The sequence below is a fragment of the Callithrix jacchus genome, chromosome 7, assembly GCF_049354715.1.
Source record: "Callithrix jacchus isolate 240 chromosome 7, calJac240_pri, whole genome shotgun sequence".
In the NCBI taxonomy this organism is placed as follows: Eukaryota; Metazoa; Chordata; class Mammalia; order Primates; family Cebidae; genus Callithrix; species Callithrix jacchus.
The window spans coordinates 118,791,374-118,803,876 of record NC_133508.1 but is presented as its reverse complement, the minus strand read 5'-3'; the positions used below and the strand labels follow the sequence as shown (position 1 = coordinate 118,803,876).

Here is a 12,503-nt window from a genome sequence, read left to right as displayed (position 1 = left end):
CATTTGCTGTATTTGAGCGTATGTATGTGAGACACAGGGATGAAAAAGAGAAAAAAGGAAACAAAAATAAAAATAAAATAAAGACATAGAAAGGGAAGAAATGTAGTTCACCCCCAAATTCTTGGGTATCTGGTATAAATAGTTCAAGCAAAAACAAGCAGATATGTGGTTGATATGAACTAAACATGTGTGTGTGTCTGTGTGTGTGTCTGTGTGTGTGTGTGTATGTGTGCATGCGTCTACGTATCTATGTAGGGTCATTTGTTGGTAGTCTACCATGTTCACTGGCCTGAACAACAATATAAAAGTTGTTTCAGGTGTCTGTCATCTTTGATAAAATTCACCACTATACAAAGAAATAACTAAAGCAATTTGCTGATGACCAAAATTTGGCTACGCATTGTAGAAGGATCAAATGAAATGAAAGAGTTTAGAATTTTGGGTAGAGTTTGTTGCTGTGTAGCAAGTAAGTCTTTAGATTAGAATCAAGGGAATGGGGAAGAATACAAATTTTTGAAAGTCAAGTCTCAGAATGCTAGTTTGAGTTCACTACAAACTATCTTCACTTCATTCTAAAAAAAGCTGCTTGAGCATTTGGAGAGGTACAAAGAAGGAACAGAAAGATAGAGGAGCTCACGACAAGCTATAAATCTTGATGCTTAAATTGAATGGGGGGAGTTAAGACAGTACAGTGTAGTACTTGTTTAAAAAAGTGACAAATGGTGTTTCCATTTGCGAAAGTCATTTACAATTGGCCATTAATAAAGAGGTCAGGATAGGGAAAGCCTCTTGTAGAAGTTTTAAAATTTTAGTCCCCCAATTCAGCCTATTTCATTTAATTCTGTTTAACAGCTTAGAGTTGATTTAATTCAAATATGTATAAGGTCTCAAATGGAAAACACTTTGGTAATTTGCATGGCTATTTTCAAGACTGCAAAATCTAATCGTCACAGACAATAGAACCAGACTGTCGGCAATGGAAATAAGGGACAAAAATGACTGATGTAAATCAGGCTTTGATGAGTTAAGTTTCTCCCTAGATAACCCAAATCACTGCAAGGTCCTTGTCACAAAGCTGATGCTCATGGTAGAGCTGATGGCATCATGAAGACATTGCACGTCCCGCCTGGGGCCATGGTCTACTCACAGCACACACTCCTGCTATCCTCTACCATGAGGCAATAAACCTTTTCACTGGGATAAAGAAGGGTCTCAACTTGTATTATTATTTGGAGGCTTAGTTTAAACTCCTTTTTCTTTAAATGTCTTTGGTATGAATGTTAGATTTCTTGCTCCCTTGGTGTCCTGGAGATCCAATGGATACTCTATTATAATTATGGGCCATAAGTGTCTTGTTTGGGGGCCATCTGCTCTTCTTTCTTGAATAATACAGTTTATCATAGGGCAGACATAAACCACAGACAGTAGTTTTCTCTCTCTTGACTTGACAAACACCACGCACATTTAGAATTCAGTCTTGTAATTAAGCAGGGCTGAATCTCCATGGGCACGGCTGATTCAAAGGAATTTGCAGGCTGGGGGAAGGGCTCTTTATGTTGACCTTGGATGGCAGGTGTTATAGCATGTGAGGGAATTGCTGCTCCTGTGCTGTCCTCATCTGTGACCCTAAATCATGTCCTCAGGTTATGTGGTTAGTAGGACTCTGGACACTGAATTTGAGAGAAAAGGGCCCAGCCATATCGCATCTGTAAAGTTTCCTGTCTCAGAAGCTGAAAAGAGATTATGTGTAAGTGCTTTGTCATCTAAAGAAGAACCAATGGTGATAAAAATGAATAAACATAATGTCTTCCTCAAAGTGTGTGGGTGAGCATTTGTATACCTGTTCTCTGTGTTCTAGTTTAGAACAGGGGTACTTTTTCATTATCTCTCTTCTCTTTCTCCTATCCGAGAACCTAGAGCTCTCCAATGCCAAACACACATGACTCAGATGAATCCTAATGTGCTGTGTTCTCCATGAGAAGATGCTGCTGCTACTCTCTGAGCACTGAAAGACAAGATTTGACTTGATACTTGGACTCTCAAAAAGGATATATAACCTTGGTAGGGTGACTAGTTCACTTGACTGGCCCATGATTGTCTTGATTTTAGCACTGAAAGTCTTGTATCCCAGAAGAGAAAACTAAACACCACATGTTCTCACTTACAAGTGGGAATTGAGCAGTGAGAACACATGGAGACAGGGAGGGGAACATCACACACCAGGGCCTGTCAGGTGGTGGGGGGCTAGGGGAGGGATAGCATTAGGAGAAATACCTAATGTAGATGATGGCTTGATGGGTGCAGCAAACCACCATGGCACATGTATACCTGTGTACCAAACCTGCACGTCTGTACATGTATCTCAGCACTTAAAGTGTCTTAAAAAAACAAACAAACAAGAAAATCTTGTATCCCAGGAAATCTCTCACTCCTAAGGTTTGAAAGCATCTCAGTTCTTAGTACTTATGAAATCTCAACAATGTAAGAGAAGAGCTTTCAGTTGGCACTTGTGTCTGTTTCTCTGCTAATTTGAGTTGGTCTTACATTTACTTGAGTCTGTTGTGAAAGCAACTTGCACTTCCCTTAATGCAGTGCTCTAATCTGGGGGGTTTTCAGACTGTAGCTCACTGGACTGCACAAGTCTACAGAATGCCCCACATGGGGAATCAAGGATGAGGAGCTCCAGGCCACCTTACACTACTTTAACCAAAGTAGCTCATCTATCTTCTGTTTAAGATATTGGGTTCTTATAGGGCAGGCGCAGCAGCTCATGCCTGTAATCCCAGCACTTTGGGAGGCCAAAGTGGGTGAATTACTTGAGATCGGGAGTTCAAGACCAGCCTGGCCAACATGGTAAAACCCCGTCTCTAACAAAAATATAAAAAATTAACCAGGTATGGTGGTGAGCACCTGTAATCCCAGCTACTCAGTAATCTGAGGCAGGAGAATTGCTTGAACCCGGGAGAGGGTGGTTTCAGTGAGCCGAGATTGTGCCATTGAACTCCAGCCTGAATGACAGAGTGAGACTCTGGCTCAAAAAAAAAAAAGATACTGGGTTCTTATGAACTAGTGAAAAGAGATTCATTTGATTGTTAGACAAAGTTCAAGAACTATGGTTCTTGTAGCCAAGTTACTAACTTTATATTTAGATCCTAACAAATAAGCCAGACTATTTAAGAAAAGATGAGGAACAGGACTCGTCTTTAACAGAATAGCCTTTGCTTCTTTTCCTTCCATTTTTTGGATATAAAAGATGATGTACAAGTAGTCACATGTTGATCATTACAAAATATTTTCCATAATTGTCCTTTCTTCCTGAGCTGCTTTTCTAGTCTTGCTGATAGCACAAGTTACCATGTGAGCCTTATTTAGAATGCTGGGGGTTGAATGGATGGCACTGTGAAATATAAGAAAAAACTTCAAAAGTTTGCAGTTTTAAAATTTGCCTTAGTATGTTAGAACTTTCTGGCATCCTGTAGGTCAGCCTGGGCATTGACACACATACCTGTCATTAAGATAGGTTGCTACAGTCATCAAAGAGATTTATTACAGAGATATGCATCTATATTTTCTGGAAGATAAGTAATTATGCATTGTGGTGCACATATCATGACACACATGCATTCAAACACAGGACATGCATACACACATACACGTCTGTGGAAAGACCCAAATCTTGAACTAGAATCAGTAAAAAAAAAAAAGATGTACAATAAAGTGCAGAGGTTAAAGAACAAAGGGCCGAGATTTTTTTTGGGTTTGAGTTATGAGAGAAAGGCCGAATTTCAGGTTAGATTTGGAGAGACGAACTAAATATTTTAGGCCAAAGAAAAAAATGTTTTAATGAAAATTCAAAGAATTAGGAGACATGAGGTGTGTGAGGGAGAGAGAGAAAAAGGGAGAGAAAGGAGAGCAAGGGATCTAGTGTTTGATTCTGCTCCTTTTTCCACTCAGTCACTGACCTTCTACTATCATATGCTAAGGTATGAACACCAGCCTTCCTCACCTTACCACCAGTGGTTACTGCACTCTCTCATTCTGCTAGCTTCTGAGTGTATTGGGCACTTTTTTTTTGGAGACAGAGCTTCGCTCTGTTAGCCAGGTGGGAGTACAGTCGTGTGAACTCTACTCATTGTAACCTCTGCCTCCCAGGTTCAAGCAATTCTCAAGCCTCAGTTTCCTGAGTGGCTGGGATTACAGATGCACACCATGACGCCTAGCTAATTTTTGCGTTCTTAATAGAGACAGTGTTTTGTCATGTTGGCCAGGCTGGTCTCAAACTCTTGACCTCAGGTGATCCGCCTGCCTTGGCCTCCCAGAGTGCTGGGATTATAGGCATGAGCCACTGTGCCTGGCCTAATTTTTGTATTTTTTTTTTTGAGACAGAGTCTTACTCTGTCGCCCAGGCTGAAGTGCAGTGGTGTGATCTTGGCTCACTGCAGCCTCCACCTCTTGGGTTCAAGCAGTTCTCTGCCTCAGCCTTCCAGGTAGCTGGGATTACAGGCACCCACCACCATGCTTGGCTAATTTTTGTATTTTTAGTAGAGACAAGGTTTCACCATCTTGGCCAGAGTGATCTTGAACTCCAGACCTCATGATCCACCTGCCTCAGCCTCCCAAAGTGCTGGGATTACAGGCATGAGCCACTGTGCCTGGCTAATTTTTGTATTTTTAGTAGAGACAGGGTTTCGCCATGTTGGCTAGGCTGGTCTCGAACTCCCAATCTCAGGTGATCTGCCCACCTCGGCCTCCCAACATGCTGGGATTACAGGCATGAGCCACTGGGCCTCGTCACTGGTTACTTTATTTTAATCTCTCCAATTCACTGCTTCATGTGTTTTATTTATTTATTTTTAAGTAGCAGAATCTATATATGGAGAGGGGTTTGCTCAAAACACAGGAAGGGGCAGGTGTTCATTTCTGTTTGCAGCTTCTAGATTGGAATTAAAATTCGGAATCGTGCGTGGGTGATGCTCTCAGGTCCTTCCATGCATGCTCAGGCCTATCGAAGAACCTCTGTTTTCCCATAACATCATCTCTTGAACTATTCTGTCTTCCCTTTTCTTTCATTCTGCCCCTTTCGTCTCCTTTTATATGTTTTTCTGGCTCTGATGTTCACTAAACTGCTACAAAGCTCTTTCCTCCCTGATTGAAAACATAGGCGGGACAGAGACGAATTATTTCTGAAATATGAGAGGGTCACTACTGTCACATTTGTGAAATGATGAGAAAACATTTGAGGGAAAATCTGTGGAGGACATTATTAACTGGGAAGAAATTGGCCACATTCCCAGATGAATCTAGAATGTTTTGGGGGCTGTCCTTGTGCTGTTTTTTGTTAGTTAAAATTTTTTTCTTTTCTCTTCCTCTCTCTCTCTCTCTCTCTCTCTGTCTCTCTCTCTGTCTCTCTCTTTTTTCCTGAGGCATAATCCTCGGCAGAAATAAAATGGCTTGAGTCAGGCTATCTTTCCACAAGGACACGGGGAAGAGGGGTTGTATGTGAATGTGCTAATATGATTCTAAGTGCTTTCAAACTGTTCCTTTTAATTCTCTCTGTGGCATGTAATTCCTGAGGGACATGCACCAAATTGATAAAATCAGTGCTAAAGTGAACTGTCTCTTCTAGTCCCCAGGAGCCTCTGACTGAAGTGTCAGAATACAATTGTGCATTAGTGGTGTTGCTGTCCTATAGAAGAAACACTTCAGCACACAACTGACATCACAAGCAAATTAAAAGACTCACCAAAGTTAATATTCTCACATTATAACAACATTGCCTATAAATTATTAAAGCCCACACAATTTATTACCCATGTTAGGGAGAAGAAAAAAGCAGATTGAAGCCTGAGCCATGCTGCTTAATGATTTTTTTTTTTTTTGGGTCTTCAATGTGTTGAGGTTTATAAATCATCCTGCTCAACTCTGTACTGCACCAACAAAAAGCAGTTGCTAGCCATGCCCTCCTCTCACCAATGAGCACCTCTGCACAGGATGGAGGCACACTCATTACGTTAGCATCTCTCAGCAGCTCTCTGTTTCAGACTGTTTCTTTTCATTACTGTACTGCTTAAGCATGGCATTGAATGAATATGATTTAAGACTTTAGATGACAGATCCAAGCCTTTTCAGAAATAAATATTAACTTCATTATTCAGGCAAGGTAGCCAAACTGACTTATATTCTATCTCAAGGCTTTTAAGTAAATCAAAGTTTACTTAGATATCTTGTGACCTAAAGTCTGATCCTCCAGCTACATCACTAGTCTGTCTTGATTAATGTCATGTTTTTAAACAAACAAATATATTTTATTCCACTCTGAGAGACATATTTTATCTCTCATTCAACCACTGAACTTGGGCAAGTCATTTGAATTCTGAGAAACACATTTCCTAATCTATTCAATGAGCATGCTGTATTAGTCTCTAAATTATGATCTTCCGGATATAAAATTCTGATAGTCGGAGAGCAGAACTGCAAATCAGGCAGCAATTTGCCCTGCTGCTCGTGTTCCTGAGAGCCTTGTGCATATTGCCTGGGGCATCTCTCTGCCTTTGCCCTAAGTTAGGTCTAAGAGGCCAGGGGTCTACTCTGGGCCTGTCTGTCCCTTCTCGCCTTTGCTGGCCATAGAACAGAAGAAAGATTTCAAGAGAGAATGAGCTATATTGAGAAGAATAAAAAGTTTGCGATGGATTAGAGCCACTGAGATGTTTCTAGAAATAATGGGCAAATGTTCTAATAACTCTAAAAGTTCCTCCGGGGTTAGTTTACAATTCAAGGCTTTGGCGTCTGTTTGGTCTGACAGTCTTTGCTTATTTGTACGTGTACTCTTAATGGTACAGTCCTATTTCAGGCTGGACATCTTAAGCACAAACACTGAGCTGTGCTCCGGAACAGTCACCAGCATGTCTGATTTTGAAAAAAGCGTCACATTATATTACCGTCCTAAAGTCAGCAGAAAAATAAACGCTCAAGTGCAAACTAAAAAAGCATGTAAATACAAGTGTTTTAATATGATTTCTCTTGTAAAGGCAATTTGATACACATACTTCTTAGGAACTAAAATAATAGACATCAATAATACATGGTTACACATTTAATTTGCTTTGCAGAAGTAAACAAACATGCCTCTATTTTTCAGATGGAGTCTCAAAACTTGGGAAACATAGTTTGAACTTTTAAAATGTGTTATTTTAGATTACATCTGATAAACCTGCATTTGTATCCCTTTCTCTGATATCACCTGAACGGACATCACTTAGGCTTAATGAGCCTTGGTTTTCTCTTCTGAAAAATGGAGACAGCAATCCTTAGCTACTTCTTAGGGACAATGTGTGGTTAACAATACAGGATGAATTTTTTTTTTTTTTGGAAACAGAGTCACACTCTTGTCATCAGGCTGGAGTGCAGTGGCACGATCTCTGTTCACTACAACCTCCAACTCCCTGGTTCAAGTGATTCTCCTGCCTTAGCCTCCTGAATAGCTGGGATTACAGGCACATGCCACCACGCCTGGCTAGTTTTTTGTATTTTTAGTAGAGACAGAGTTTCACCATGTTGGCCAAGATGGTCTCGATCTCCTGACCTCATGATCTGCCCGCCTTAGCCTCCCAAAGTGCTGGGATTACAGGCATAAGCCACATCACCTGGCCTGATTAAAAAAAAAAAACTGTATGGAAAGATAAATTAATATGTTGATTTTAATTAATAATGATTAACCACAATGAAATTCTAATTGCATTATTACTGGAATTATTTTTAATCCAAGAAGAAAGTTGGAATTTCATTCATCTACCATGAAAAGCTTTCTCAGATAACATTTACACATTCCTTTTGCTTGAGGAGACTGTTGAATGGGGGGATATAGGAGGTACTCACGTTTAGCTTCTACCTCCAAGAACTGTACCGTGTTACAGATATCTTAGAGCACACAGGGGCCAGGGCTGACAGTGCTGTTTCTTTCTTGTTGGATTAGATTCAGCAAGCATTTATTGGGCTCCAACCATGTTCCAGGATCTTATTCACCACAGTCAAATGGATGCGTGTACAAAGGGTTCACTACACATAGAAAAATGATTTTCTGGCTGGGCGGTGGCTCATGCCTATAATCTCAGCACTTTGGGAGGCCGAGGTGGGTGGATCACGAGGTCAAGAGATCGAGACCATCCTGGTCAACATGGTGAAACCCCGTCTCTACTAAAAATACAAAATATTAGCTGGGCATGGTGGTGCATGCCTATAGTCCCAGCTACTCGGGAGGCTGAGGCAGGAGAATTGCTTGAACCCAGGAGACAGAGGTTGCAGTGAGCCAAGATCGTGCCATTACACTCCAGCCTGGGTAAAAAAAAAGAAAAGAAAAGAAAAATGATTTTCCTGTGTAGATATCCTGTTCCCAAAAATACGAGTGTTGGGGTGTGGTGAGGACAGAGAGGCATTTTGGGAAAGTGAAGTTCAGGCACTGGTTGCCTAATTGTACCACCAGACATTCAACTTGTTGTAGAAGTTATAGGATAATGCCCTGTTGCTGAACAAAGGCTTCAGTGGCCTCTGCTAAAATGTAAGGTCCACTCTGCTGATTAGATAGAATCATTGAACCTTATGCTACCCTATATATACAATGGAATCCATAAGCACCCTCCCAAGAGGGGAGGCATTTAGATAAGATCCCTAAGACTTAGGTATTGTATAGCATGAATGAACATGAAAGACTGGTTGCATAAATAGCCATTCATTCTGTCAACAACATTAATTGAAAACTCAGGGGTGCATAAAGCCCCATTTGGTTTTATTGAGTAAGCCGCAAGAATACCTTCACATCTGTAGTAAAATATTTTACAACTGTGAAACTGAGGTGTGAGTGCCACTGATGTGAAGAGGCTGTTCAGTGATAACACACATCAGCTGGGACTTTTCCACATAATGTTTGCCTGTAATTTTCTGCAATATACATGTTTTTTAAATGTGTTGTGGCACCTATAAATACAAAAATTTGTTCCAGTGTCCTCAGCAAAATATCACCAATTGGAATGAAACCCTTGGCAATGTATATTGGCATGTTTGCTATGTAAAGGTCCATGTATTAATATTACTTTGCATTGTATAAAAGCTTCAGGTTTTGAATAATTTTGTTACATGTACAGGGTGAAAAAATCTCAATTATTATAAGACCTTTAGAAAGAATATTTATTCATGCTTAATATATTTTTTCTTCTCTACTTTTTTTTTTTTTTCAAGACGGAGTCTTGCTCTGTCACCCAGGCTGGAGTGCAGTGGCATGAGCTCAGCTTACTGCAACCTGCACCTCCTGGGTTCAAGCTATTCTTCTGCCTCAGTCTTCTGAGTAGCTGGGACTATTAACATGCACCACCATGCCCAGCTAATTTTTATATTAGTAGAGATAGGGTTACACCATATTGGCCAGGCTGGTCTTGAACTCCTGACCTCGTGGTCCAACCACCTTGGCCTCCCAAAGTGTTGGGATTATAGGCATGAGCCACCGCACCTGGAGACTACTCTCTTTCCTAACCTACACTTTGAGAACAAGGAATGACATCTATTTTACTCTATCAAAGAATCTACCCAAACAGCCAAAGACCTAAGTCCCTTCATGGCCTTGTCAATATTAGCTGTGTGTCTGTGGTGGAATAAATTGCTTGACCTTGTTGAGTTTGGCTGAGACCATTCTGCCCCACCCATCATTCACCTCTACACCTTGAAGGCTGCTTACTCTGAACATTTGTGACTCTGAGAGTGAGGACATTTTTCTGGCTCTGGGAATATGCTCAGTCTAACCAAGAAATGCAAGCCAGAAGTACCCTACAGTTGTTACCTCTGGAGGCAGACTTCAACCAAAGATAGGTGAAGAGTTGGTAGAAAAATATTCCAGCATTTTTATCCCTTAATTGAGTTAACACTGGGTTGCACTCTGTACCAGCTTTCATAGATCCCCAGCACGACTGAATTGCCGAGCTGGAAACCACCTTAAAAACACACCTTTTATTGGCTTTCTTCCCTTCTGTCTCATTCCACACTCCCTATCAGTGATTCCTGGGATCAGCTCAAACAGTGGTTTGACTTAAGATTTTACAGCTAAAAAAAAAAAAGATTTTACAGCTTTATGTTGGGTTTATCGGGGGTTATGAAATGCATTTTTGACTTATAATATTTTCCGTTTAAGATGGGTTTATCCAGATATAACCCCATTGTAAGTCGAGGAACAATGGAATTTGCATTTGAATCCTTGTCTTAACATTTCTAGGGGAACCCAGTTAAGGTATTTAATTTTCTCATGTGTAAAATGAAAACAATAATGCCTGTTCTAACTATCCACAATGTTATTATGAGGATCAAATGGGATAATATATGTACACGTGCTTTGAAAATTGTGAAAAACTAAATAAATTCGCATATTTTAATCATTATTGCTGTTGCTGTTTCTTAAACTTTAATTCAAAGGTAAAATATTTGCAAATACCTTTCTTTTCTTTTTTTTATATGTACTTTCTACTTTTGTAGAAATAATTGTGTTTTTAGCAGATGTAATTCTTTAGTGGTGAGCTAAAGAGAAAAAATAACCGAAAGTAATATGTAAGATAGGAAGTTATTGGCAAAGGGTAGAGAATCAGCACCACGGGTTGAAGAGAACTTTTCAACTACTACTGTAACACCCCAACACCCACATAACCCTCTCCCCAAATGACAGATGTCAAAGACAAAGGATTAGAAAAGAGACAACTGGCTTTTCCCTATTGTTACATACTTTTCTCAGGAAGAATATCTTTCCATCTTTTCTTTGTTTGGAAGGTGCCTTTTCATTATCTTATAAATTCACAGGGCAGGGACTGTGCTGAAATCCTTATTTTGTAGAGTTCTTTAAAAATTCAATCATGCTATTCAAATATTCAAAAAGATAAGGCAAAATCGTCTTACTAACCAAAGACAGATACATGGGGGACAGAGAGAGGGAAGAGTTCAAGAAGTGGCAGTTGTACATAGCAGTGTCCACTCCTCACCCAAAAGCCAGGACCAATATTAAGGCAGAAAGCTAGAAACTACTTCGCCCTGTGTGCTGCTTCACAAATAAAAGCACATATGTGGGAAACTTTTAAGCCTGTAATCCCAGCACTTTGGGAGGCCGAGGCGGGTGGATCATGAGGTCAAGAGATCGAGACCATCCTGGTCAACAAGGTGAAACCCCATCTCTACTAAAAAATACAAAAAATTAGCTGGGCATAGTGGTGTGTGCCTGTAATCCCAGCTACTCGGGACGCTGAGGCAGGAGAATTGCCTGAACCCAGGAGGCGGAGGTTGCGGTGAGCCGAGATTGTGCCACTGCACTCCAGCCTGGGCAACAAGAGTGAAACTCCTTCTTAAAAAAAAAAAAAAAAAAAAAAAAAGTTGTGCCAAAAGTTTCCTGATACGCTTTAGTCACTTCAGTCATAAAGCCTGTCAAAAAAAAAAAAAAAAAAAAAAGGGAAATCCAGGGATTGTGGAAATAAAAATTCATAAATTAAGATCTTAGTTTTCTCCCTCTTTGAGGAAGACACGGTTGTAGGTGGTGCGGAGCTCTAGATCCGCCGCTCCTGCTCCTGACCCACCACTGTTTGCTCTTGCCTAGGAACAAGTTGGTCAGGGAGCGACGCAGCAGCCATGGCTTTTAAGGATACTGGAAAAACACCTGTGGAGCCGGAGATGGCCATTCACTAAATTGGAATCACTCTAAAGAGCCACAACATAAAATCTCTAGAGAAGGTATGTGCTGATTTGATCAGAGGAGCAAAGGAAAAGAATCTCAAAGTGAGAGGACCAGTTTGAATGGCTACCAAGACTTTGAGAATCACTCCAAGAAAAACTCCTCGTGGTGAAGGTTCTAAGATGAGAATCCACAGCAACTCATGGACTTGCACAGTCCTTCTGAGATTGTTAAGCAGATCACTTCCATCCGTATTGAGCCGCAAGCTGAAGTGGAAGTCACCATTGCAGATGCTTAAGTCAACTATTTTAATAAATTGATTACCGGTTGTTAAAAAGAAAAAAAGAGCCTAGTTCCCAATGTATAATGGTATTAGGAGGTAGGACTTTCATAGGTGACTAGATCATGAGGCTAGAGCCCTCATGAATGGGAGCAGTGCTCTTATGAAGAGACCCCAGAGAGCTCCCTCACCCCTTCTGCCCTGTGAGGACAGGGAGAAGACAGCTGTCTATGAACCAGGAAGCTGCCCTCATCAGATGCTGAATCTGCTGGCGCCTTGCTCTTGGACGTCTCAGCTTCCAGAACTGTGAGATACATATTTCTGTTGTTTATAAGCCACCTAGTCGATAGCATTCTGTTATAGCAGCCCAAATGGACCAAGACACTCAGATAAAGAACTATACTTGGTAATATATTTAATAGCCCAAAGAGCTATGAAAGCAAATGCTAAGGCAACACATTCATATTGCAGGCTCCTGTAATTATTTATATCTTGCCAAACTAAATAAGCTTTATTAATGGAATGAAGAGCTTA

General features: G+C 40.6%; 1 protein-coding gene and 1 pseudogene across 3 annotated transcripts in view; one reads left to right on the top strand and one right to left on the bottom strand.

The window, feature by feature from the left end:
- ADGRL2 (adhesion G protein-coupled receptor L2) overlaps window positions 1–12,503 on the bottom strand; it is a 678,326-nt gene that overhangs the window by 383,638 nt on the left and 282,185 nt on the right. The window lies entirely within an intron of this gene.
- On the top strand, window positions 11,541–12,080 carry LOC128928197 (small ribosomal subunit protein uS10 pseudogene; annotated as a pseudogene).